This window comes from Aegilops tauschii, chromosome 4 (assembly GCF_002575655.3).
Source record: "Aegilops tauschii subsp. strangulata cultivar AL8/78 chromosome 4, Aet v6.0, whole genome shotgun sequence".
In the NCBI taxonomy this organism is placed as follows: Eukaryota; Viridiplantae; Streptophyta; class Magnoliopsida; order Poales; family Poaceae; genus Aegilops; species Aegilops tauschii.
Genome location: NC_053038.3, coordinates 516,447,651 through 516,473,064, shown reverse-complemented (window position 1 = coordinate 516,473,064; position 25,414 = coordinate 516,447,651). Strand labels below are relative to the sequence as shown.

The following is a 25,414-nucleotide window of genomic DNA, read 5'->3' as shown; positions in this document are numbered from 1 at the left end:
GTTGAAGGGTGCGAGTTCCTCCATGTGCCAAGAAATGACAATGAGCAGGCAGACGCCTTGGCACGAATCGGCTCCACCCGACAAGCAATACCAGCCGGCGTCGCCCTGCAACGCCTCCTCAAGCCATCCGTCAAGCCGTCACCAGAGTCAGACTCCATTTTCGTGCCGGCCCCTCCTGAAGCAGTCGGATCCGACTTGAGAGCCCCAGCAGCCGGCACAGGAATTCCAACAGGCGGCCTGGGGGCCGCGGCAGTCGCACCCGGCCCGGGGACTTCAGAACCTGGCCCGGGGACTGCAGCGGTCAGCCTGGGGACTTCAGAGCCCGCCCCGGGGACTGCAGCAGTCGACCCCGGGACTTCATCGACTCAGCAAGCGGTGGCCGACTCCAGCCCACCGCCTCCCGGCCCAACTGCCCTCGTACAAGTAGCAGTCCTAGCAGTTGAAGAAATTACACGCCTTCCTGGGCTCAGCCCATCCTCAACTTTCTGGTGAACAAAGAGCTGCCGGCTGACGAGATCTCGGCCCGACAAGTGCAACGCCGAGCTGCAGCATACACCATCGTCAACAGAGAGTTTGTAAGGCGCAGTGTAACTGGTGTCTACCAGCGCTGCGTGGAGCCGGAGCAAGGCCAAGCAATCCTCAAAGATATCCATCAAGGCGAGTGTGGTCACCACGCGGCTTCAAGAGCACTTGTTGCCAAAGCTTTCCGCCATGGTTTTTTTCTGGCCAACTGCTCTAGAAGATGCCAAAGACTTGGTTCAGAAATGCAAAGGGTGCCAGAAGTTCCGCTCCAAGCCACATCAGCCGGCTTCCTCACTCAAGACCATCCCCATTGCCTGGCCCTTTGCCGTCTGGGGCCTGGACATGGTGGGACCATTCAAGACTGCACGAGGTGGCATGACTCATCTGCTTGTCGCAGTGGACAAGTTCACCAAGTGGATAGAAGCAAAACCAATCAAGGAGCTGAATGGTCCGACTGATGTGACTTTCATCTCCGACATCACCATCCGGTATGGCATACCGCACAGCATCATCACCGACAATGGCACAAACTTTGCCAAAGGCGCTTTGGCCCGTTTCTGTGCGACGCAGGGCATCCGACTGGACTTAGCGTCCGTTGCCCATCCGCAGTCAAACGGCCAGGTGGAGCGAGCAAACGGCCTTATTTTGTCCGGCATCAAGCCCCGACTGGTCAAGCCTCTGGAGCGTTCGGCCGGCTGCTGGCTCGATGAGCTGCCGGCCGTCCTCTGGAGCCTGCGCACAACCCCGAACAAGTCAACCGGCTTCACTCCTTTCTTCCTCGTCTACGGTGCCGAAGCCGTCATCCCGACGGACACAGAATTCGACTCCCCTCGAGTCACCATGTACACCGAAGAGGAGACAGAAGAAGCACGACAAGACGGCGTCGATCTGCTGGAAGAGGGCCGGCTGTTGGCACTCAGCCGGTCCACCATCTACCAGCAGAGTCTGCGCCGATACTACAACAGGAAGGTCAAGCCGAGATCCTTCCAAGAGGGAGACCTTGTGCTCCGGCTGATCCAGCGAACAGCCGGCCAGCACAAGCTCTCAGCGCCTTGGGAAGGCACCTTCATCATCAGCAAGGTGTTGGGCAACGACTCCTGCTACCTGATCGACGCTCAGAAGCCTCGAGCGCGTAAGAGGGACGACTCCGGCAAGGAGACGGAGCGGCCATGGAATGCAAATCTCCTCCGAAGATTTTACAGTTGATGCAGTATGTACCACGCTACCTTTTGTATTAAAGTACGAAGACTCCGGGTCCCCCGAGAAGAGCTCGGGGACTGCCCTCTTTTATCTATATGATAAGAATTATGCCTACGAATGTGTTATTTCCTTTATGCCGCTTGGCACCGGGTCCGACTAGTCGGCCCGGGGACTCACCGCCTTGTACTATGAAATGCTTCCTGCAGCCGGACAAGTAATGTGTTGGCGCTTAAGCCGTCTCCTGCCAGAAGCCGCAGCTCACAGAGCGACTGTCTGGTGGGCAGGAGAAAGGCAGAAAGGGTGCCCACATGAAAAATGGCTAAGGACCCAAAGCATGTGCATAGTTCAAGCCGGCTTCCCGCCTCTACGACCAGCTGTTGAGCAGCCGGCCGGCCGGCTTCTACTTAACTTGCTAAAACGTTCTAATCGGCTAAGTACTTGCCTACCCAAAAGTAGCTAAGTACTTGACCCAGCCACAGTCCGCAGAGCGGCTGTCAGGCTGGCAAGACGGCAACTAAGGGAGGGCGGCAAAGGAAAAAGGCCAAGGAACAGAAAGCAAGAAAAGATAAAACTCGGCAAAAATATTTACATATCAAAAGGCCCTTGGCCGACATTCAATAGAAGTTTAAAATATAGCCCGCGGGTGGAATTGTGCAAAGTTAACAAGTTCGTCGAGATTGATAAGCAGGTAAAACAAAAGATAAACTGGCAGCCTAGGGAGCAGCAGATGGGTTCGGTGGATCGGAGGAGTCGGTGGCGCCGGTTGGTGGAGCAGCCGGCTGGTCAGTCCCCGCTTGGTCGCCTCTAGTGGCAGCCGGCTCGCCCGGGCGTGGCTCGTTGTTGCAGGCGCGGTCGAGCTGAGGTTGGCCATCCGCTCCGACCTCTGGCGCCTCCTCTTCGCCTTCCTCCTCCTCGTCGTCTTCCTCCTCGCCGCAAGAGTCGATCACCTCGGCCGAGTCCTCGCCGTCCTCCGGGTTCAGCCCGAACCATTCTGGTGGCGCCTCGGCGCCGTTCTTGGCCCGCTCCAGGATGAAGACGCTGGTGTCGGTGTACTCGGCGATTGCCGCCGCGCGCTTGACAAGGTCATCCTCTACTGCCACCAGCTCCTCCTGGGCCTCCTGCCGAAACGTGGTCAACTGGGCTAGATTTAGCCCAGGGTACCACACCTTGACAAACTCCAAGGCCCGACGCGCTCCAGCTCGGGCCGAGGAGCCCTTCCAGGCCTCAAGACGGTCGGCCGCCACCTCCAGCCAGTCGGCAGTCCGACTGGGAATGCGCGGTGCCGGCATGTTCGGCCACAGGGTGGTGATCGCCTGGGCGCCGACATGCTGAAGACGGCGCAGCATCCGGTGAGCCGGCCGAAGTCGGGCCTCGATGCTCAGGGGCTGCTCGCTAAGGGTCCGGGGGGCGTTGGCAGCAATCTGCGCACCTTCTGCCCTCCGTCCTTCGCGATCAGCTTCAATGGCCTGATTGGTGGCGTCAGAATGACCAGGGAAGAAGTCTGCCAAAACAGAAAGCAAAGAGCCAAAGTTAGAGACGAGAGGCCAGCTCGACCAGCAGCCGGAAGCTCAAAGAAGGAAAAAGAGGGAAGCTCACCATCAACTATGTCTTCAATCTCGTGAAAGCCGGAAGACAGCATCGCCTCCTTGTCGGTCCAGGCGGAGCGTTCGGTCGCAAACTCAGCAAGGAGGCTGGTCTCCTTGTCCTCCGCCTCCTTCTGGACCTTCTTGAGAAGCTCCGCCTGCTCCGCCAGTTGCGCGACCAGCCGGTCACGCTCTTCAGCCAGCTTGCCGCACTCCACCTCCTTGGCACGCAGCGCGGTATTGCTTCGCCCAGCTGCTGCTGCAGGGCGGCGTTGGCCTCTGCGAGAGCAGAAAAAGAAAAAGGCGTCAGTAACCGACAGATAAGAAGCACAGTTGCCGGGGAGATCCGGCCCGACTACTCAGCAGTCGGCCCGAATCTCGGGGACTACAGCCCGCGGGTGCGCCAGCGCGCCCCCGCGGAGAAAGAAGTCGTCAATATCAACCCAAAGAAGATCAGTCGCCAGGAAGATCCGGCCCGACTGCTCAGCAGTCGGCCCGAATCTCGGGGACTACAGCCCGCGGGTGCGCCAGCGCGCCCCCACAGAGAGATAAAAAGACTTACTCCGGCTCTCCGACAAGTCGACGACACGTTGATCCAACTCCTGGACTTTGGAGTTGAAAGTGGCCGCACGGAGGTTATGATAATTCTGCAGCAAGGACATTAGCATTCGGAGCTTGCCAGTTAAAGTTTCGGGCGGCCTCCTGTTGGAAATATGCCCTAGAGGCAATAATAAATGGTTATTATTATATTTCTTTGTTCATGATAATTGTCTATTATTCATGCTATAATTGTATTGTCCGGAAATCGTAATACATGTGTGAATACATAGACCACAAAGTGTCCCTAGTAAGCCTCTAGTTGACTAGCTCGTTGATCAACAGATAGTCATGGTTTCCTGACTATGGACATTGGATGTCATTGATAACGGGATCACATCATTAGGAGAATGATGTGATGGACAAGACCCAATCCTAAGCATAGCATAAAAGATCGTGTAGTTCCGTTTGCTAGAGCTTTTCCAATGTCAAGTATCTTTTCCTTAGACCATGAGATCGTGCAACTCCTGGATACTGTAGGAGTGCTTTGGGTGTGCCAAACGTCACAACGTAACTGGGTGACTATAAAGGTGCACTACGGGTATCTCCGAAAGTGTCTGTTGGGTTGGCACGGATCGAGACTGGGATTTGTCACTCCGTGTGACGGAGAGGTATCTCTGGGCCCACTCGGTAATGCATCATCATAATGAGCTCAATGTGACTAAGGCGTTAGTCACGGGATCATGCATTGCAGTACGAGTAAAGAGACTTGCCGGTAACGAGATTGAACAAGGTATTGGGATACCGACGATCGAATCTCGGGCAAGTAACATACCGATTGACAAAGGGAATTGTATACGGGATTGATTGAATCCTCGACACCGTGGTTCATCCGATGAGATCATCGTGGAACATGTGGGAGCCAACATGGGTATCCAGATCCCGCTGTTGGTTATTGACCGGAGAGGCGTCTCGGTCATGTCTGCATGTCTCCCGAACCCGTAGGGTCTACACACTTAAGGTTCGGTGACGCTAGGGTTGTAGAGATATATGTATGCGGAAACCCGAAAGTTGTTCGGAGTCCCGGATGAGATCCCGGACGTCACGAGAGGTTCCGGAATGGTCCGGAGGTGAAGAATTATATATAGGAAGTCAAGTTTCGGCCACCGGGAAAGTTTCGGGGGTTACCGGTATTGTACCGGGACCACCGGAAGGGTCCCGGGGGTCCACCGGGTGGGGCCACCTATCCCGGAGGGCCCCGTGGGCTGAAAGTGGAAGGGAACCAGCCCTTAGTGGGCTGGGGCGCCCCCCTTGGGCCTCCCCCCATGCGCCTAGGGTTGGGAACCCTAGGGGGGGAGTTCCCCCTTGCCTTGGGGGGCAAGGCACCCCTTCCCCCCCACTTGGCCGCCCCCCCCCCCCTTTGGATCTGATCTCCAGGGCCGGCGCCCCCCCAGGGGGCCTATATAAAGGGGGGAGGGAGGGCAGCACACAACAGCCTTGGGCGCCTCCCTCCTCCCCTGCAACACCTCTCTCTCTCGCAGAAGCTTAGCGAAGCCCTGCCGAGACCCGCTACATCCACCACCACGCCGTCGAGCTGCTGGATCTCCATCAACCTCTCCTTCCCCCTTGCTGGATCAAGAAGGAGGAGACGTCGCTGCATCGTACGTGTGTTGAACGCGGAGGTGCCGTCCGTTCGGCACTCGGTCATCGGTGATTTGGATCACGGCGAGTACGACTCCGTCATCCACGTTCATTGGAACGCTTCCGCTCGCGATCTACAAGGGTATGTAGATGCACTCCCTTCCCCTCGTTGCTAGTATACTCCATAGATGCATCTTGGTGAACGTAGGAAAATTTTAAAATTATGCTACGATTCCCAACAGTGGCATCATGAGCCAGGCCTATGCGTAGTTACTATGCACGAGTAGAACACAAAGCAGTTGTGGGCGTTGAGTTTGCCAATTCTTCTTGCCGCTACTAGTCGTTTCTTGTTTCGGCGGCATTGTAGGATGAAGCGGCCCGGACCGACCTTACACGTACGCTTACGTGAGACAGGTTCCACCGATTGACATGCACTAGTTGCATAAGGTGGCTAGCGGGTGTCTGTCTCTCCTACTTTAGTCGGAACGGATTCGATGAAAAGGGTCCTTATGAAGGGTAAATAGAAATTGGCAAATCACGTTGTGGTCATACGTAGGTAAGAAAACGTTCTTGCTAGAAACCTACAAACCACGTAAAAACTTGCAACAACAATTAGAGGACGTCTAACTTGTTTTTGCAGCAAGTGCTATGTGATGTGATATGGCCAGAAGATGTGATGAATGATATATGTGATGTATGAGATTGATCATATTCTTGTAATAGGAATCACGACTTGCATGTCGATGAGTATGACAACCGGCAGGAGCCATAGGAGTTGTCTTTATTATTCTGCATGACCTGTGAGTCATTGAATAACGCCATGTAATTTACTTTACTTTGTTGCTAAACGCGTTAGCCATACAAGTAGAAGTAATCGTTGGCGTGACGACTTCATGAAGACACAATGATGGAGATCATGGTGTCATGCCGGTGACGAAGATGATCATGGTGCCCCGAAGATGGAGATCAAAGGAGCATGATGATATTGGCCATATCATGTCACTATTTGATTGCATGTGATGTCTATCATGTTTTTGCATCTTATTTGCTTAGAACGACGGTAGTAAGTAAGATGATCCCTTATAATAATTTCAAGAAAGTGTTCACCCTAACTGTGCACCGTTGCAAAGGTTCGTTGTTTCGAAGCACCACGTGATGATCGGGTGTGATAGATTCTAACGTTCGAATACAACGGGTGTTGACGAGCCTAGCATGTACAGACATGGCCTCGGAACACACGCAATACACTTAGGTTGACTTGACGAGCCTAGCATGTACAGACATGGCCTCGGAACACGGAGGACCGAAAGGTCGAGCATGAGTCGTATAGAAGATACGATCAGCATGGAGATGTTCACCGATCTTGACTAGTCCGTCTCACGTGATGATCGGACACGGCCTAGTTGAATTCAGATCATGTTTCACTTAGATGACTAGAGGGATGTCTATCTGAGTGGGAGTTCATTAAATAATTTGATTATATGAACTTAATTATCATGAACTTAGTCTAAAATCTTTACACTATGTATTGTAGATCAAATGGCCCACGTTGTCCTCAATTTCAACGCGTTCCTAGAGAAAACCAAGCTGAAAGATGATGGCAGCAACTATACGGACTGGGTCCGGAACCTGAGGATCATCCTCATAGCAGCCAAGGAAGATTATGTCTTAGAAGCACCGCTAGGTGAAGCACCAATCCCTGAGAACCAAGACGTTATGAACGCTTGGCAGCAGCGTGCTGAAGATTACTCCCTCGTTCGGTGCGGCATGCTTTACAGCTTAGAACCGGGTCTCCAAAAGCGTTTTGAGAAACATGGAGCATATGAGATGTTCGAGGAGCTGAAACTGGTTTTTCAAGCTCATGCCCGGGTCGAGAGATATGATGTCTCCGACAAGTTCTTCAGCTGTAAAATGGAGGAGAACAGTTCTGTGAGTGAGCACATACTCAGAATGTCTGGGTTGCACAACCGCTTGTCTCAGCTGGGAGTTAATCTCCCGGATGACGCGGTCATTGACAGAATCCTCCAGTCGCTTCCACCAAGCTACAAGAGCTTTGTGATGAACTACAATATGCAGGGGATGGAAAAGACCATTCCCGAGGTATATTCAATGCTGAAATCAGCTGAGGTAGAGATCAGAAAAGAACATCAAGTGTTGATGGTGAATAAAACCACTAAGTTCAAGAAGGGCAAGGGTAAGAAGAACTTCAAGAAGGACGGCAAGGGAGTTGCCGCGCCCGGTAAGCCAGTTGCCGGGAAGAAGTCAAAGAATGGACCCAAGCCCGAGACTGAGTGCTTTTATTGCAAGGGAAGTGGTCACTGGAAGCGGAACTGCCCCAAATATTTAGCGGACAAGAAGAAGGCCGGCAACACCCAAGGTATATGTGATATACAAGTAATTGATGTGTACCTTACCAGTACTCGTAGTAGCTCCTGGGTATTTGATACCGGTGCGGTTGCTCATATTTGTAACTCAAAACAGGAACTACGGAATAAACGGAGACTGGCAAAGGACGAGGTGACGATGCGCGTCGGGAATGGTTCCAAGGTCGATGTGATCGCCGTTGGCACGCTACCTCTGCATCTACCCACGGGATTAGTTTTAAACCTCAATAATTGTTATTTAGTGCCAGCTTTGAGCATGAACAATTTATCTGGATCTCGTTTAATTCGAGATGGCTACTCATTTAAATCTGAGAATAATGGTTGTTCTATTTATTTGAGAGATATGTTTTATGGTCATGCCCCGCTGGTCAATGGTTTATTTTTTATGAATCTCGAACGTGATGTTACACATGTTCATAGTGTGAATACCAAAAGATGTAAAGTTGATAACGATAGTCCCACATACTTGTGGCACTGCCGCCTTGGTCACATTGGTGTCAAGCGCATGAAGAAGCTCCATGCAGATGGACTTTTGGAGTCTCTTGATTACGAATCATTTGACACGTGCGAACCATGCCTCATGGGTAAGATGACCAAGACTCCGTTCTCCGGAACAATGGAGCGAGCAACCAACTTATTGGAAATCATACATACCGATGTGTGCGGTCCAATGAGTGTTGAGGCTCGCGGAGGATATCGTTATGTTCTCACTCTCACTGATGATTTAAGTAGATATGGGTATGTCTACCTGATGAAACACAAGTCTGAAACCTTTGAAAAGTTCAAGGAATTTCAGAGTGAAGTTGAGAATCAACGTGACAGGAGAATAAAATTCCTACGATCAGATTGTGGTGGAGAATATTTAAGTCACGAGTTTGGTGCACACTTAAGGAAATGTGGAATAGTTTCACAACTCACGCCGCCTGGAACACCTCAGAGAAATGGTGTGTCCGAACGTCGTAATCGCACTCTATTGGATATGGTGCGATCTATGATGTCTCTTACCGATTTACCGCTCTCATTTTGGGGTTATGCTTTAGAGACTGCCGCATTCACTTTAAATAGGGCTCCGTCGAAATCCATTGAGACGACACCGTATGAATTATGGTTTGGGAAGAAACCTAAGCTGTCGTTTCTAAAAGTTTGGGGATGCGATGCTTATGTCAAGAAACTTCAACCTGAAAAGCTCGAACCCAAATCGGAAAAATGCGTCTTCATAGGATACCCTAAGGAAACTATTGGGTATACCTTCTACCTCAGATCCGAAGGCAAGATCTTCGTTGCCAAGAACGGGTCCTTTCTGGAGAAGGAGTTTCTCTCGAAAGAATTGAGTGGGAGGAAAGTGGAACTTGATGAGGTGATAGTCACCCCTTCCGAACCGGAAAGTAGCGCAGCGCGGGAAAATGTTCCTGTGGTGCCTACACCGACTAGGGAGGAAGTTAATGATGATGATCATGAAGCTTCGGATCAAGTTACTGAACTTCGTAGGTCCACAAGGACACGTTCCGCACCAGAGTGGTACGGCAACCCTGTCCTGGAAATCATGTTGTTAGACAACGGTGAACCTTCGAACTATGAAGAAGCGATGGCGGGCCCGGATTCCGACAAATGGCTAGAAGCCATGAAATCCGAGATAGGATCCATGTATGAAAACAAAGTATGGACTTTGACTGACTTGCCCGATGAGCGGCGAGCCATAGAAAACAAATGGATCTTTAAGAAGAAGACGGACGCAGCTGGTAATGTGACCATCTACAAAGCTCGACTTGTCGCTAAGGGTTATCAACAAGTTCAAGGGGTTGACTACGATGAGACTTTCTCACCCGTAGCGAAGCTGAAGTCCGTCCGAATCATGTTAGCAATTGCCGCATACTATGATTATGAGATATGGCAGATGGACGTCAAAACGGCATTCCTTAACGGCTTCCTTAAGGAAGAGTTGTATATGATGCAGCCGGAAGGTTTTGTCGATCCTAAGAATGCTAACAAAGTATGCAAGCTCCAGCGCTCAATCTATGGGCTGGTGCAAGCATCTCGGAGTTGGAACATTCGCTTTTGATGAGATGATCAGAGCGTTTGGGTTTACACAGACTTATGGAGAAGCCTGTGTTTACAAGAAAGTGAGTGGGAGCTCTGTAGCATTTCTCATATTATATGTGGATGACATACTATTGATGGGAAATGATATAGAATTCTTGGAAAGTATAAAGGCCTATTTGAATAAGTGTTTTTCAATGAAGGACCTTGGAGAAGCTGCTTATATATTAGGCATCAAGATCTATAGAGATAGATCAAGACGCCTCATTGGTCTTTCACAGAGTACATACCTTGACAAGATATTGAAGAAGTTCAGTATGGATAAGTCCAAGAAGGGGTTCTTGCCTGTATTGCAAGGTGTGCAATTGAGCACGGCTCAATGCCCGACCACGGCAGAAGATATAGAAGAGATGAGTGTCATCCCTTATGCCTCGGCCATAGGGTCTATTATGTATGCCATGCTGTGTACCAGACCTGATGTAAACCTTGCCGTAAGTTTGGTAGGAAGGTACCAAAGTAATCCCGGCAAGGAACACTGACAGCGGTCAAGAATATCCTGAAGTACCTGAAGAGGACTAAGGATATGTTTCTCGTTTATGGAGGTGACGAAGAGCTCGTCGTAAAGGGTTACGTCGACGCTAGCTTCGACACGGATCTGGATGACTCGAAGTCACAGACCGGATACGTGTATATATTGAATGGAGGAGCAGTAAGCTGGTGCAGTTGCAAGCAAAGCGTCGTGGCGGGATCTACATGTGAAGCGGAGTACATGGCAGCCTCGGAGGCAGCACAGGAAGCAGTCTGGATGAAGGAGTTCATTACAGACCTAGGGGTGATTCCAAATGCGTCGGGCCCGATGACTCTCTTCTGTGACAACACTGGAGCTATTGCCCTTGCGAAGGAGCCCAGGTTTCACAGGAAGACCAGGCATATCAAGCGTCGCTTCAACTCCATTCGTGAAAGTGTTCAAAATGGAGACATAGATATTTGTAAAGTACATACGGACCTGAATGTAGCAGATCCGTTGACTAAACCTCTCCCTAGGGCAAAACATGATCAACACCAGGACGCAATGGGTGTTCGATTCATCACAATGTAACTAGATTATTGACTCTAGTGCAAGTGGGAGACTGTTGGAAATATGCCCTAGAGGCAATAATAAATGGTTATTATTATATTTCTTTGTTCATGATAATTGTCTATTATTCATGCTATAATTGTATTGTCCGGAAATCGTAATACATGTGTGAATACATAGACCACAAAGTGTCCCTAGTAAGCCTCTAGTTGACTAGCTCGTTGATCAACAGATAGTCATGGTTTCCTGACTATGGACATTGGATGTCATTGATAACGGGATCACATCATTAGGAGAATGATGTGATGGACAAGACCCAATCCTAAGCATAGCATAAAAGATCGTGTAGTTCCGTTTGCTAGAGCTTTTCCAATGTCAAGTATCTTTTCCTTAGACCATGAGATCGTGCAACTCCCGGATACCGTAGGAGTGCTTTGGGTGTGCCAAACGTCACAACGTAACTGGGTGACTATAAAGGTGCACTACGGGTATCTCCGAAAGTGTCTGTTGGGTTGGCACGGATCGAGACTGGGATTTGTCACTCCGTGTGACGGAGAGGTATCTCTGGGCCCACTCGGTAATGCATCATCATAATGAGCTCAATGTGACTAAGGCGTTAGTCACGGGATCATGCATTGCGGTACGAGTAAAGAGACTTGCCAGTAACGAGATTGAACAAGGTATTGGGATACCGACGATCGAATCTCGGGCAAGTAACATACCGATTGACAAAGGGAATTGTATACGGGATTGATTGAATCCTCGACACCGTGGTTCATCCGATGAGATCATCGTGGAACATGTGGGAGCCAACATGGGTATCCAGATCCCGCTGTTGGTTATTGACCGGAGAGGCGTCTCGGTCATGTCTGCATGTCTCCCGAACCCGTAGGGTCTACACACGTAAGGTTCGGTGACGCTAGGGTTGTAGAGATATATGTATGCGGAAACCCGAAAGTTGTTCGGAGTCCCGGATGAGATCCCGGACGTCACGAGAGGTTCCGGAATGGTGCGGAGGTGAAGAATTATATATAGGAAGTCAAGTTTCGGCCACCGGGAAAGTTTTGGGGGTTACCGGTATTGTACCGGGACCACCGGAAGGGTCCCGGGGGTCCACCGGGTGGGGCCACCTATCCCGGAGGGCCCCGTGGGCTGAAAGTGGAAGGGAACCAGCCCTTAGTGGGCTGGGGCGCCCCCCTTGGGCCTCCCCCCATGCGCCTAGGGTTGGGAACCCTAGGGGGGAGTTCCCCCTTGCCTTGGGGGGCAAGGCACCCCTTCCCCCCCACTTGGCCGCCGCCCCCCCCTTTGGATCTGATCTCCAGGGCCGGCGCCCCCCAGGGGGCCTATATAAAGGGGGGGAGGGAGGGCAGCACACAACAGCCTTGGGCGCCTCCCTCCTCCCCTGCAACACCTCTCTCTCTCTCTCTCGCAGAAGCTTAGCGAAGCCCTGCCGAGACCCGCTACATCCACCACCACGCCGTCGTGCTGCTGGATCTCCATCAACCTCTCCTTCCCCCTTGCTGGATCAAGAAGGAGGAGACGTCGCTGCACCGTACGTGTGTTGAACGCGGAGGTGCCGTCCGTTCGGCACTCGGTCATCGGTGATTTGGATCACGGCGAGTACGACTCCGTCATCCACGTTCACTGGAACGCTTCCTTTCGCGATCTACAAGGGTATGTAGGTGCACTCCCTTCCCCTCGTTGCTAGTATACTCCATAGATGCATCTTGGTGAACGTAGGAAAATTTTAAAATTATGCTACGATTCCCAACACCTCCTGCTCCTCGCGCGCCTCCTGCGCGTTTCACTCCGTTGCCTCCCGGAGGTCGGCGGCCGGGTCGATTCGCCGGGTGGTGGCAGAAGTCTCCGCCGACCCAACGATGGAGGCGGCGGCCGACTTCTCAAGAGAGAGCGGGGCCCTAAATCAAGGTAAACAAAGCGAAGAAACTCAGACAAGATCAGCAAGGAAGGAGAAAGTACGAGAGGAAGGCAGTACTTACGCGGACACCAGCTGCGGCTCCTTCACCGCCTTGCGGAAGCGGATGGCCTTCGCGACCGCTTCATCCCGCTTAGTCGCCGCGGCCGAGCCCTTGGGTTTCTTCGGCCGGCTGCCGAACAGGCTCGGCGCGGCCCTGCGCTTGTACGCACCACCTCGGGCTGCCGGCGCGGCAGACGAGCTCGCGCCCTGCTGGTAGGACTCCGGCTGGCGGCGCGGGACGACTTCCCCCGCATCGTCGTCTGGCCAGTCCTCGAGGCTGGCTCCGAGCCCTGAGCCGCCTGCTTCGCCGCCTCCTCCCTCGGCGTCATCCTCCAAGGCCGCCGCCCCCAAGTCGGGGTCATCCATGTCGCTCTCCGCCCGGTCGGGGAGGAATTGACGCTCCGGCCCCGTGGCGCCGGCAGCCGGCTAGAGGAGGGGGCTCTGTTCAAAGGCCGATTGGTCAGGTTGGACAAACGGAACTCGGCAAAAAGAAAGAGAAAGAGAAGGAAAGGAAATTTACCATAGGCGGGGGGTCGGCGCGAGAATACGGCTCCTTGCCAAACCGCCACTCCTCCGTGAGCTCGCAGTTCGCAAGGTAGTTCACCATGTGAGCTACCTCTGCGTGACGCATCTCCTTGGTGCACAGCCGGCTTGGGTCCCGATGCCCGCTCATCTGACAGATCATGTGAGGGCGGCCCTGGAGCGGGAGCACCCGGCGCGCCACGAAGGCGGATAGCAAGTCGGGCCCGGTCAGGCCCTCCGACTATGTCAGCACCCGAAGCCGCGCGATGGCGGCGGCTCCAGAAGGCGACAGTCTCTTGGCCCGGTACGACCAGTTGGGCCGCCTCCCAGCTGGCGGGCCGGCTGCGTAAGCCGGCAAGTTGACCCAGTCGCCCTCCGGGAAGACACTCTTCACGTAGAAGTACAACCGCTGCCACATCTTCACCGACCGGATCAGCGTGATGGGAGGAAACGGGTTGTCGGCCGCCGGCCTCCGCACCGCAATGAAGGCGCCGCATTGAGCTGGCACGCCGGCGACGAGGGTGCCAAGCTTGGTGTAGAAGAACTCCCCCCAAAGCTCGATGGTGGGGAGGACGCCGAGGAAGCTTTCGCACAGAGCGACGAAGGCGGACAGCAGCACCACCGTGTTTGGGGTGAGGTGGTGCGGTTGAAGATTGTAGAACACGAGGAAGGCCCGGAAGAAGCCGCTCACCGGCAGGCCGAGGCCGCGCAGGCAGTGCAAGCGAAAGACGACCCGCTCGCCCTCCTCCGGCGCCGGCAAGATCTCCCTCTCCGGCGCGAGGCGAACCTTCACGTAGTCCTTGCCGGGCAGCCGCCGCGTCTGGCGGAGAAAGTCGATGTGGTCTTCATGGACTTCGGAGCCGTCCCATGCTCCGGAGCGCGCCATGGGGGCGTGAGGTTGACAGATGAGCTCATCGGAGATGAACCACTGTAGCGCCCGGTGTGGCTTGGAGGTGCTACGGTGAGAGGAAGAAGAAGGAGGAAAGAATGGGGTGGAGGGGCGCGCGTGCTCCGCCGCTCCCCCTCCTCCCCCTACTTATAGGCCTACGGGCTACGAAGCCGAGGGGCGGGCGTGGGATCATGGGATTGACTGTGCCCACGCCCCCACGCTCCCACCTTTATCGCGCGAGTTACTGCGGTAACTCCACGGGGAAACTCAACCGCCCGCCTCGGCCATAGCGGATCCGCTCGTGTCCCAAGGCTCGGTAGTGGCGGGCCCCGGCCGCAGGCGCGTCCCCTCGCGCGCGTGGGCTGGCAGGCCGACCCGGCCACTCGACGCCACGTGGCCTGCCCACGACGGGCGGCAGCCTGGAAGCTTAGCAAGCAATCCACCTGTTTCCCGCCGTCGCGATTCGAAGTTCTGGACAAGTCCGCCTAGCTAAGGCCGACTCCCACCAGGCGGCTCGGCAGAAGTATGACGAAACTCCACCGCGAGCACTCGAAGAAGGAAACTGCTGAGGCTCCTCGGCTGCTCAGCCGCGGTGCCTCACCAGCTCCGGGGACTACTGTCGGAGTAATGGGCCACGGGTAGGCTAACCCGAGACCCAGAACCTTTCAAGACATCGGGGCTGGCTGCGCCCCTCAAAGCGTCAAGATGAAGTGCCGCCTTTTGGTGGCCGGCTGGAGGAATAGCCGGCTGCCCATAGGCGGCCAAGTTCCAGAAGACGGCATCAAGACAGGCCGACTCCTAGTAGGCGGCTTCCAGAGAAGCCGGCTCCTAGAAGTCGGCCTGTGGCGCCCTCAAAGTCTGCGCCCTCATCAAGACGAAGTGCCGCCTTCTGGTGGCCGGCTGGAGGAATAGCCGGCTGCCCATAGGCGGCCGAGTTCCAGAAGACGGCATCAAGACAGGCCGACTCCTAGTAGGCGGCTTCCAGAGAAGCCGGCTCCTAGCAGTCGGCCCGCGGCGCCCTCAAAGTCTGCACCCTCATCAAGAGGACAAGGCAGGGTGTGACTACAGCGTAGCCCATCCCCCCAAATCCAGGGCCGGGCATGGCCACAGTGCCCCGTACAGGCGGAGATCTCTGCACGGCGCGGCACTGTTGCCACTCCCCCCTTGGCGTCATCCCTGATGGGCGGAGCCCTGTTCACACGACGGCCTGTCGTTACGGCCTGCAGGCGGCGGACCCTACCAGGCAGTGAGAGTCCTGAAGGCGGAAGAAGTCGGACCAGCCGGGCCCGAGGGAAGCCGGGTTCCAGCAGGCGGCCTATGCCTCCCTCGACGCCCGTGCGCCATTAACCACACGAGACACGGTGTGGCTATAGTGATCGCCCGCCAGGCGGCGGGACTGTAGCCACACCCCCCCGACCAAGCATGCGTCATTAGCATCATGGCTACAGTGATCAGCAGCCGGCAGGACCCGCGAGCGGCGGGGCGGCCTGTCTGTTCCGTACCTGACCAGGCGGCGGGCCCCAGCAGTCGGCGGAGAAGCCGGAGATCAGAGACACTGACAGTCGGGTCCTACACCCGGCAAGATTACCAATGTACCCCTGGGGGGAGGCCTATATAAACCCCCCAGGGCACCCATGCAAAGGGTTCCCAACCTGTTAGAACTAGACTCACCCATAGAGAAAGGAGAGAGCTAGCCTTGCTTTCTTCCACCTCTAGCAAACAGCTTAAGGAGCACCATTGTATCACTAGTGCCTTAGTGATCATGCGGAGACCCCGCAGAGCAGGACTAGGGGTGTTATCTCCACGGAGAGCCCCGAACCTGGGTAAAGTTCGCCGGCGTACGTGTCTACGCCTCATCCCGCTTCCAGGCACCTGCGATGTTCTACTCGCTCCCACCATGATAAGCCATCCTTTGGCATATATCGCACCCAACCCCCGACATCGATTGAAAGAAGCTTTGCTCCCGCGCACATCCAGGCCGGTGGGAACAGAGTGCCCTGGTGGCGGCCGAACCGGTCCATCGTCGACCGCGGGGAGCCAATCCTCTGCTTGAACTTCTCCATAGCATCATCCATCCTACCATTCTACTGAGGTAGCCGCTGCTCTTTTGCACGATGGGTACAATGGCTGGTGCTATGGGTAAATTCAACCAGATGGTTGGCATAGCAATTGAAAGAAGAAGCCTTGCTGAGTTTTTCTACATCATACAACCTGCCATCGACTCTGATAGGCTCCTTCTACAGAAAGGGTGAGATGGATGTTGCTCTGGATGGATGATTGGCGCAGATCCCTTTGGTTACCTCATTCATTGTTATTGTATTCGAATTTGAATCTGCCTTGCTCTAACTGAGTATTCTATTATCCACAATAAGAGGTGAATTTTTCATACAACCTGCCAATAGACTCTGATACTCCTTTTGCATAATGCGTAGGATGGATGTATTCCATCGGATGATTCATATTTGTGTATATTTATGGTTGTTGGACTCATGCTGACTCTAATTTTAAACAAGTCAAAATCTCGACCAATATCTGGACATTGGAAAGGTGATGAAGAGGGGACGAGTCTATTAGATTGGAAGTAAGTAATGATGTAACTGTTTTCAGCGACTCAGGATTTCCTTGATGTTTGTTGAAGGTGTCTGTACAGTGTCCTGCGACATTTTCCATGTTTATTGGTTGTCTTTTGAGCTCTGCTAGAATTTGTTGCAGCTAACCTGAGGTCATATGCGCATCTTTGTTTTGTAAGTGTGCATAATTTAGAAGGTCAGAAAGCTCCACCATGTATGGGATTCTGAACTGAAAATTCAAAGGGCTTTTTCGTTTGTAAGAGTTAATGATTCTTATATTCCGATACATATTACTTGTTGCTCCTTCAGTACAACTTTTTAGTATGAAGTTGTTCTAAAGCAGCGACAAGTTATATGGATCGAGGGGAGTATTTGATCTCCATTGGTCCATTCAAATCAAAATCCATGGGCACAGCTGGTACCGTTCTCAGTTTCTTCTGTGCATGTTATTTTCTATATATTGCTGTCTGTGCAATTGATTTCAACTTTGAATGGAGTAAACAAGATCTGGCAACTGGGAAGCATGCCATGGGCTCGAGGGAGCCTCTTGGTTCTCCCATGCCAGACTTCCCCGGGACCCCGGACGTCGAGGTCCTTGATGGCCCCGACAAGCCCTTCGTGAAGCCCTTCGACAAGCCGTTTGACCCCGTCCATGATAGGAAGAGGAAGAGAGGAGACCTGATGGAGGAGGAGATCAATGTCTTTTGCAGCATGACTGAGGCGGTGAAGGAGGTGGCAACAACCCTCAGGGAGTGCAAGCCCCTCGACGTCCACCCTGACCTGTATGGCGCTGTCATGACCCAGGGTGGCTTCAGCGACGAGGCTCTCATGGCAGCTCTCAGCCACCTGCTTGACAACAAAGCCCAGGGTGTTGGGTTCGTTGCCATGGCAGACGCTCATAGGGTGCTGTGGCTCAGGAGCTGGCTGGGCAAGCACTACTTGAGTAGTGCTGCCTGTGAGCATGCATGATCCCCGACGGCGATGACGGTGGCGACGACGACGACGACGATGATGACGACGTACATTTTGTGTAGCTACGGCTCAAAAACTATTTGATGGTCTGTATATTTTGGTGAGGTGGTATATACTAACCTCTCACACTGATGGTGAACTTGCGGTGGTAGGACGACACCCTCTTTTGGATGTGTTGGTAGGTTAACACCAAGGTAGGGGTAGGTAGAACTTGCTATGCCTTATGATCATGCATGCTTTACTTCTTCTCTTCTGCTCCATTGTTGTTTGTGTGCTACTTTGATTGCTACGTGTCTGCTCCATTGATTTGCTGCTTCAACTCTTGCTCTTGTGCATTGCTAGGGCAAATGGTCTGCCGTGTTCATCGGTAAGACTCCAAGGGTTTACAGTTCATGGGAAGAAGCCAGTGCACAAGTGGCATCGTATAGCAACAGCAGCCATAGAGGGTTCAAGACTAGGCAGGCAGCAAAACAAGCTTACTCCGATTGGGTACGAAAGCACGGAGGCAGCAGTGTTGACAGTGGCAAGGTTGGAGATGTCAAGGTGGGTCGTCAGTTTGGGCTGAAGCTGAAGAACGTCATCATCTTCACCCAGTTCATCGCCATTGTTGTGTTGTGGCGTTGGTGTGCTAGGTGTGATCATTGTGGGTAAGCTCACCAACTAGGGTACAAGGTAAGCACAACATGTACGCCGTATGCAACCAAAGGCTGTGTACATGTGCCGCTCGGGCCAATGCAGGCGACCAAACAAAGTGCACTTGCGTATTACCTAATGCAGGGACACTAGATGCAGGCAACCAAACAACTTGCAGATGGCGTATTAGGGCCTGATTTTGCTCAACCAGGCTGGGTTGAGAAGTGTATGCGATGCAGGAACTGTTCACGGCGACAACCAAACACGCCCTAGGTGGCAGTGGTTCCTGTAGTATTCCCATCTTGGCGATAGTGTCGGCCGCTGTATTGTCTGCGCGCTTGACATGGTGAAGCTCAAGGCCGTCAAAGTCATGCTCGAGCAGGCGGACCTCCTCCTAACACGATGTCATGTGTGGGTCCTTCACCTCGAAGTTTTGTTGATCTGTGAAATATGGAGATTGTGGAGTCACCACTTACATCAAACCGACGGATGCCCATAGATATGGACATGTGAAGGCCGTGCAGAAGGGCCTTGTATTTAGTGGCGGATCTAGAATTTGACCAACGTGGGGGCAGCATTACAAAGGGTAGTAGTTTTTTTGTCAAAACACATTAGAAGTAGTTAATAAAGTACTGAATATACATACGAATGCACTAGTAAAAAAAGTTCCGTAAATGGTATGCGGGGGCCATGGGCCCCACCACCCCACCCCTAGATCTGTCACTGCTTGTATTCATAAATGTTTTTGAGTCTGTGTGAAGAGTATATATCTACAACACGTAAGACATTTGGTCTTCCGTCGGGAAACTAGAACGACCCTAGCTCCCAAGCCGGGAAGCATATGGACCCGTTGAAGTACATGATCTAGTGCTTGTAATTGATCTCCATGTGGGGTTGTTGGGCCTCGGTCCACTCGACGAAGAACTCAGCTATGACCTAGGGCTTGATCGCCTGGCAAGGCTGGTACTGCACCTCAAATGACGGGAGCTTTATATATATATGGCCCACTTGGCAACCCGGTCGGTCGCATCCCTGTTGTGGATGATGTTGGACAGGAGGACCTGGCTGGCTACCGTGATGGGGTAGGTCTGAAAGTAGTGCCGCAACTTCTGTGAGGCCATGAGCATCGCGTACGCGATCTTCTGGTAGTGTGGGTATCGTGTCTTCATGGCGAGAGCACCTCTGATATATAATAGACCGGTCGTTGAACCTTTATAAGCATGGCCCTGCTCCTCATGCTCGACCACAAGAACTGCGCTCATCACCTGGTTGGTAGAGGATGTGTATAGCAACATGGGCTTGTTCTCATGTGGGGCTGCGAGAATCAGGGTTCATCGCTAGCAGTTGCTTGATTTCTTCCTAGCCATACCTTGCTTTGTCAGACCGGACGAATTATCTGGCTTCTTGGGGGGGGGTGCCTTCTATCTGAGCTGGGATATGAACTAACCAAGCACCGCGACGCAAACGACTAGCTTATGGATGTCTGATAGCTTGGACAACGCCTTGATCTTTTCTGGGCTGGCCTCGGGGCCACACAATGAAGCGTAGGAGCTTGCTAGATCTCACGTCGAACACACACTTATCCAGATTGAATTTCATATGGAACTGACATAAGTTTTCAAAGGTTTGATTCAGGTCGGTTATGAGGGTGTCGGTTCCCTTGGTATTGACCACAACATGGTCGACGTATGCCTCGACATTGACGCCGATCTAGGTGTGAAAACACTTGTGTATCGTCCGCTAGCACATGGCGCAACAAATGTTGACGGGGTTATACTTAAGGGGTAGGCCCAAGTACACATGTGGCCCAGCCTAAGACCCAGGGCAATGTAATCCAAGAATGATGGGCCAAGCGGCCATGCACTAGGCCCAATAAGGCGACAACCCAAAAGCGTCAGGTACGAGCGAAAATATTCAATACAAGACCAAGTGCCTACAATCGGATTACTGACCCCCCCCCCCCCCCCCCCGACCGATGAGACTCAGCAGTCGGTCACCGGGAAGATGGGAGGAGCCGGATGACGTACATTTAGCTACACCTTAGGATTCCAGGACCCCCACGATGCAATCAATGTCGTTGTTACCCAACAGTGGAACAATCAAGATAAATACATCAGTTGCCAGCCAGTAATAGCCACGACAGTCGGCTCATATGGCCATAGCATTAATACCAGCCCATTCTGACACCCCTCCTAGCGCACCCTATACAAGTCGGGAAAAGGACATCGGGCTGAGGGTTGAGCTTTCACACATTGTAACCTACCCAAAGAGCAAGAGCACCACATGTGTAGGGTTACCTCCACTTGAGAGGGCGCGAACTTTTAAACCCTTGAGCGCACTCTCTATAGCATTTTTAATTGCACAAACCAATTTGATGTCTAAGGGAGCTCACTTTGGTTGGATATATAATCAAGAAGAAAATGGCCCCTCGGTTCAAATTATGGCCTAGTACACAACTGTAATTCTCTAGTTTGTTTTTCCTTTTTATGCGTACATGTATTTTCCTTTTTAGCTAGACTTGGCTTGCCCTAGGCCACAATGTACAAATTGGTTTTCATACAATTTTATAAAAAAAATGTAATTGGTCTATTACAGGCCATAAAAACACATGGCAAATATTTGAAATTGTATGAACATATTTTTTAAAGCATGGCAATTTTATAACATTACAAAGAACATATTTTTGCGAATACATGAACTTTTGTAAATGGAATGATAACTTTTAAAAATTACAGAAACATCTTTTAAATATGTGAACATTGATTTTACTTATATGAACATTTTTAAAATTGAGTGCACACTTTTTAAATTACACAAACACTTTATAAAAAACTGAAAAATGCTTTATTTACGTGATGTTTTGAATATAAGTGAACATTTGTTAATTACACTAAGATGTTTCAAAATGCTCTTTTTAAGCAAGATGTTTCAAAATACGTGAAAACGACGATGATGAACTAGTGCACGAATGCCTCAAGAAAAAAAAGAAGGGAAAGAGTGCGCGTGGGCTGTTGGGCCGTCAATCCAAAACGCGAGGGTTGAGACGGGACGGGGTGAGCGGCGCCTCTGGATATACTATATAGCAGCGCCCATCCGGCAAACCCTAACCCGAGAGTTCCACGCCACGAGAGGAGGGCGGCCGCCGCCCCGCGCGCATTCAGATCCAGGCCGTGCTGTTCGCCGGGAGCAGAGGGCGCCGGCGGCTGCGACGGCGGGGGGCAGCCGGTCGAGGTTCGTCCGCCCTCTCGCGTACGCTCCGACGGCCCCCACGCCACGGACGGCGCCTTTCCCGGCGGACGCGCACCACCTGTTCGGCCGACGGCCGAACCAGCCTGCTCCGATGTCCGAGCGCGCTCTGGACGGCCGCGCGCTGCCGCCCTCCGCCACCGCCGAAGTAAGGCATGCAGAAGAAAGTCCTCTGGTTGAATTTGTCCATAGCATCATCCATCCTACCATTCAACGGCGGCTGCTGCTGCCCCACCGGTGGGTAGGATGGCTGGTGCTATGGATAGCTTCAACCCGATGTTCGTGCCACAGCCACAGCCAACCCGATGTTCGTGTCAAGCAGGGTGCCAATCCTCTGGTTGAATTTGTCCATAGCATCAGCGTTGGCCATTCAACTGTGGTGGTAGCAGACTAGCAGTTGCTGCCTTTTGGCGCTGGTGCTATGGATAAATTCAACCGGATGGTTGGGACATACCCGATTGAAAGAAGCTTTGCGGCCGCGGACGTCCAGGCCGGTGGGAGCAGAGTGCCCTGGCGGCGGCCGAGACGGTCCATCGTCGACTGAGGGTAGCCAGTCCTCTGGTTGATGGGTACGATGGCTGGTGCTATTCAACTGTGTTATTTCTTGCCTTTTTGCATGATGGGCACGATGGCTGGTGCTATGGATAAATTCGACCAGATGGTTGGCATACCAATTGAAGAAGCCTTGCTTAGGGTTAATTCAGCCGGCTGTCAGTTTGAAGCAGTGAGTCGCTCATCCTGGTCACCTGGTTGAGTTTTTCTACCACCATGCAACCTGCCATCGACTCTGATACACTCCTTTCGCAGAACGGGTATGATGGATGTTGCTCTGGACTGATGATTAGACGCAGTTCCCTTTAGTTGCCTGAGTCATTGTTCTTGTATTCTAATTTGAATCTGCCTTGCTCTAACTGAATATTGTATTATACAAAAAAAAGTGAATTTGTGTATACCATCATGCAACCTGCCAATAGACTCTGATACTCCTTTTGCATAATGTGTAGGTTGGATGTTGCTGTTGATCCGGATGGTTCATATTCGATTACACCCCAACGCAGTAGTTGCCTGATTTATGGTTGTTGGACTCATGCTCGACTCTAGTTTTAAACAAGTTAAAATCTAGACCTAATGAACTCTTAACTTGTTTTTACAGTTCTAATACGCATCCATGGTACCAAGTACCAATATCTGGACATTGCAAAGGTGATGAAGAGGGGAGGAGTCTATTGGATTGAAAGTAGTAATGTAACTGTTTTCAGCGATTCAAGATTTCCTTGGTGTTTAAGGTATCTTTACAATGTCCTGCGACATGGTTCATGTGTATTGGTTGTCTTTTGTCTTTTGAGTTCTGCTAGAGTTTGTTGCAGCTAACCTGGGGTCTTCTGCGCATCTTAGTTTTGTAAGTGTGCAAGCTTTAGAAGGTCAGAAAGCTCCACTATGTATGGGATTTGTACGATTCTGAACTGAAGGTCAGAAAGCTCCACTATGTATCAGTAGAACTGAAAATCCTCTGGTTGAATTTGTCCATAGCATCATCCATCCTACCATTCAACGGTGGCTGCTGCTGCCCAACAGTGGGTAGGATGGCTGGTGCTATGGATAGCTTCAACCTGATGTTGGTGACATACCCCCGTCCGTCGTAAGTCAAGCAGGGAGCCAATCCTCTGGTTGAATTTTTCCATAGCATCAGCACCGGCCATTCAACTCTGGTGGTAGTAGTTGCTGCCTTTTGGCGCTGGTGCTATGGATAAATTCAACCGGATGGTTGTGCATCCCAATTGGAAGAAGAAGCCTCGCTTAGAGAATCAGCTGATAATCAGTTTGAAGCTGGGAGCCAGTTTTCCGGTTGAGTTTGTAGAGAGCATCCATCCATCCTGCCGTCCAGCTGTGGTAGCTGCTAGCCTGCTACCCTCTTGCACGATGATTAAGATGGCTGATGCTCTGGATAAACTCAACCCGATGGTTGTGCATACCCGAGTGAAAGAATAAGCCTTGCTTAAAGTTATAAGTGAGCCGACAGTCAGTTTGAAGCAGGGAGTCATCTCATCTCGGTCACTTGGTTGAATTTTCTTATATCATCATACAGCCTGCCTTTGGACTCTGATGCTCTTTTTGCAGAATGGGTAGGATGTATGTTGCTGTGGACCAATTCCAGATTCATGTTATTCGTCTACTACTGGACACAGTTCCTCTTAGTTACCTTATTCATGGTTATTGTACTCATTATGGCTCTAACTGAATGTTCTGTTATCTAGAAAAAGATAGTTGAAATCTAGACCTAAATCTTTTTATTATTCTTGTTTTTAGTTTGAAGCTGCATACATGGTACCATCGTTCCAAGCACCAAAATCTGGACAGTGCAAAACTTTCAACAGGGTTCATATGTATGGGTTGTCTTGCAGGTTCAGTTTGCTGTGGCGAATTCTTCTCGAATTTCTTGCGCAAACTCACAAGTTCAGTTTTCTGTAAGTGTGCATAGTTTAGAATGTCAGAAACTCATTCATGCATGGAATTTGTACCATTCTAAACTGAAAATTTGTATCTCAAAATTATCAAGGGCCATATATAAAATTATTGGTTGCTAGATAAAAAATTCTTATTTCCAAATACAAAAAGCCTGCACCAGATATGTTCTTTTGGAATCATTGACACATGAAGTAAGTGCAGTTGTGAAACACTGGTTTTTGAGACCCTCTATTTCTACTCAGTATTAGTCTATGCTTGCTGGATGATATAAAGATTGCATCTCAGATATTTGTTTGAGCCATTTTCTTGTCAGTGGAATCATTCAAGTCAGTTGTAAGATCATGTTTCTGAAGTTTGGTGCATTTTAACCTCCTAAATTAGCGCAGCAAAGGAAAAATATCCTTATTACTTGCTAGTTATTCTAATTTTGTTGAAAGATGTTGTATCTGGAAGCGTGTATAAGAGCATCTCCAGCTGTTCGCCCCCCAGGGCGCCGAAAAAGAGCCGCCTAGGGGCGAACGTTCGGCGATCAGCGGCCCAGTTCGGCGATCGGATGAAACGTTCGGCGTAAAAAAAAGAAAGGATGCGTGGGCAACACATCAAATGGCGGGGTCAGCCTCCGGTGTTGGCGTTGTCGGCGTGCGCGGGCTTGGCGGTGTCGGAGCTGCTTTTATGCTGCGCGGCGTCGGCGCGGCTTCTGTGCTGCTGGGCGTCGTGGAGGCATCATCGCTCGGGCTTGGCGGCGGCGTCGTCGTGGGCGTGGGAGTTGGCGGCACCTTCGACGACAGCTAGTTCAGGATGAGGCCGCGCTCCGCCAGGTACCACGCCTTGAGCTGCTCGTCGTTGCTTTGGAGCATGTCCACCTCGCCCATCAGAAAAGCCAGGTCGGTGTCCCTCTTCTTCGCGGCGATGTTGGTCCGGAGTAGGTCGAGTTTGACGGTGTTGTTCGTCATCAACGCTGACCACTGCGCCTTGGTCTTCTCTTCACGCAGGGCGGCCCGGGCCTGTGCGTCGGCGAGGCAATGCTCGATGGACTCCTACACGCGCGATAGCCGAGTCGGCGTGTTTCCCCTTCTTGGCCCCTTTGTTGCCTTCGGGGCGCCCGTCGCCCGCGCCCCGCGTCCGGCTTGTAGGTCTCCTTGGCCTTGGCGAGGGT

The 25,414-nt window shown here is 51.9% G+C and overlaps 1 long non-coding RNA gene across 1 annotated transcript; it reads left to right on the top strand.

Annotated features, from left to right (window-relative positions):
• The first annotated feature begins 21,924 nt into the window (after positions 1–21,924).
• LOC120963161 (uncharacterized) lies at positions 21,925–24,067 on the top strand. Its single transcript, XR_012182712.1, has 2 exons — positions 21,925–22,604; positions 22,797–24,067. It is a non-coding gene; the product is annotated as an uncharacterized lncRNA (long non-coding RNA).
• Positions 24,068–25,414: the final 1,347 nt, after the last annotated feature.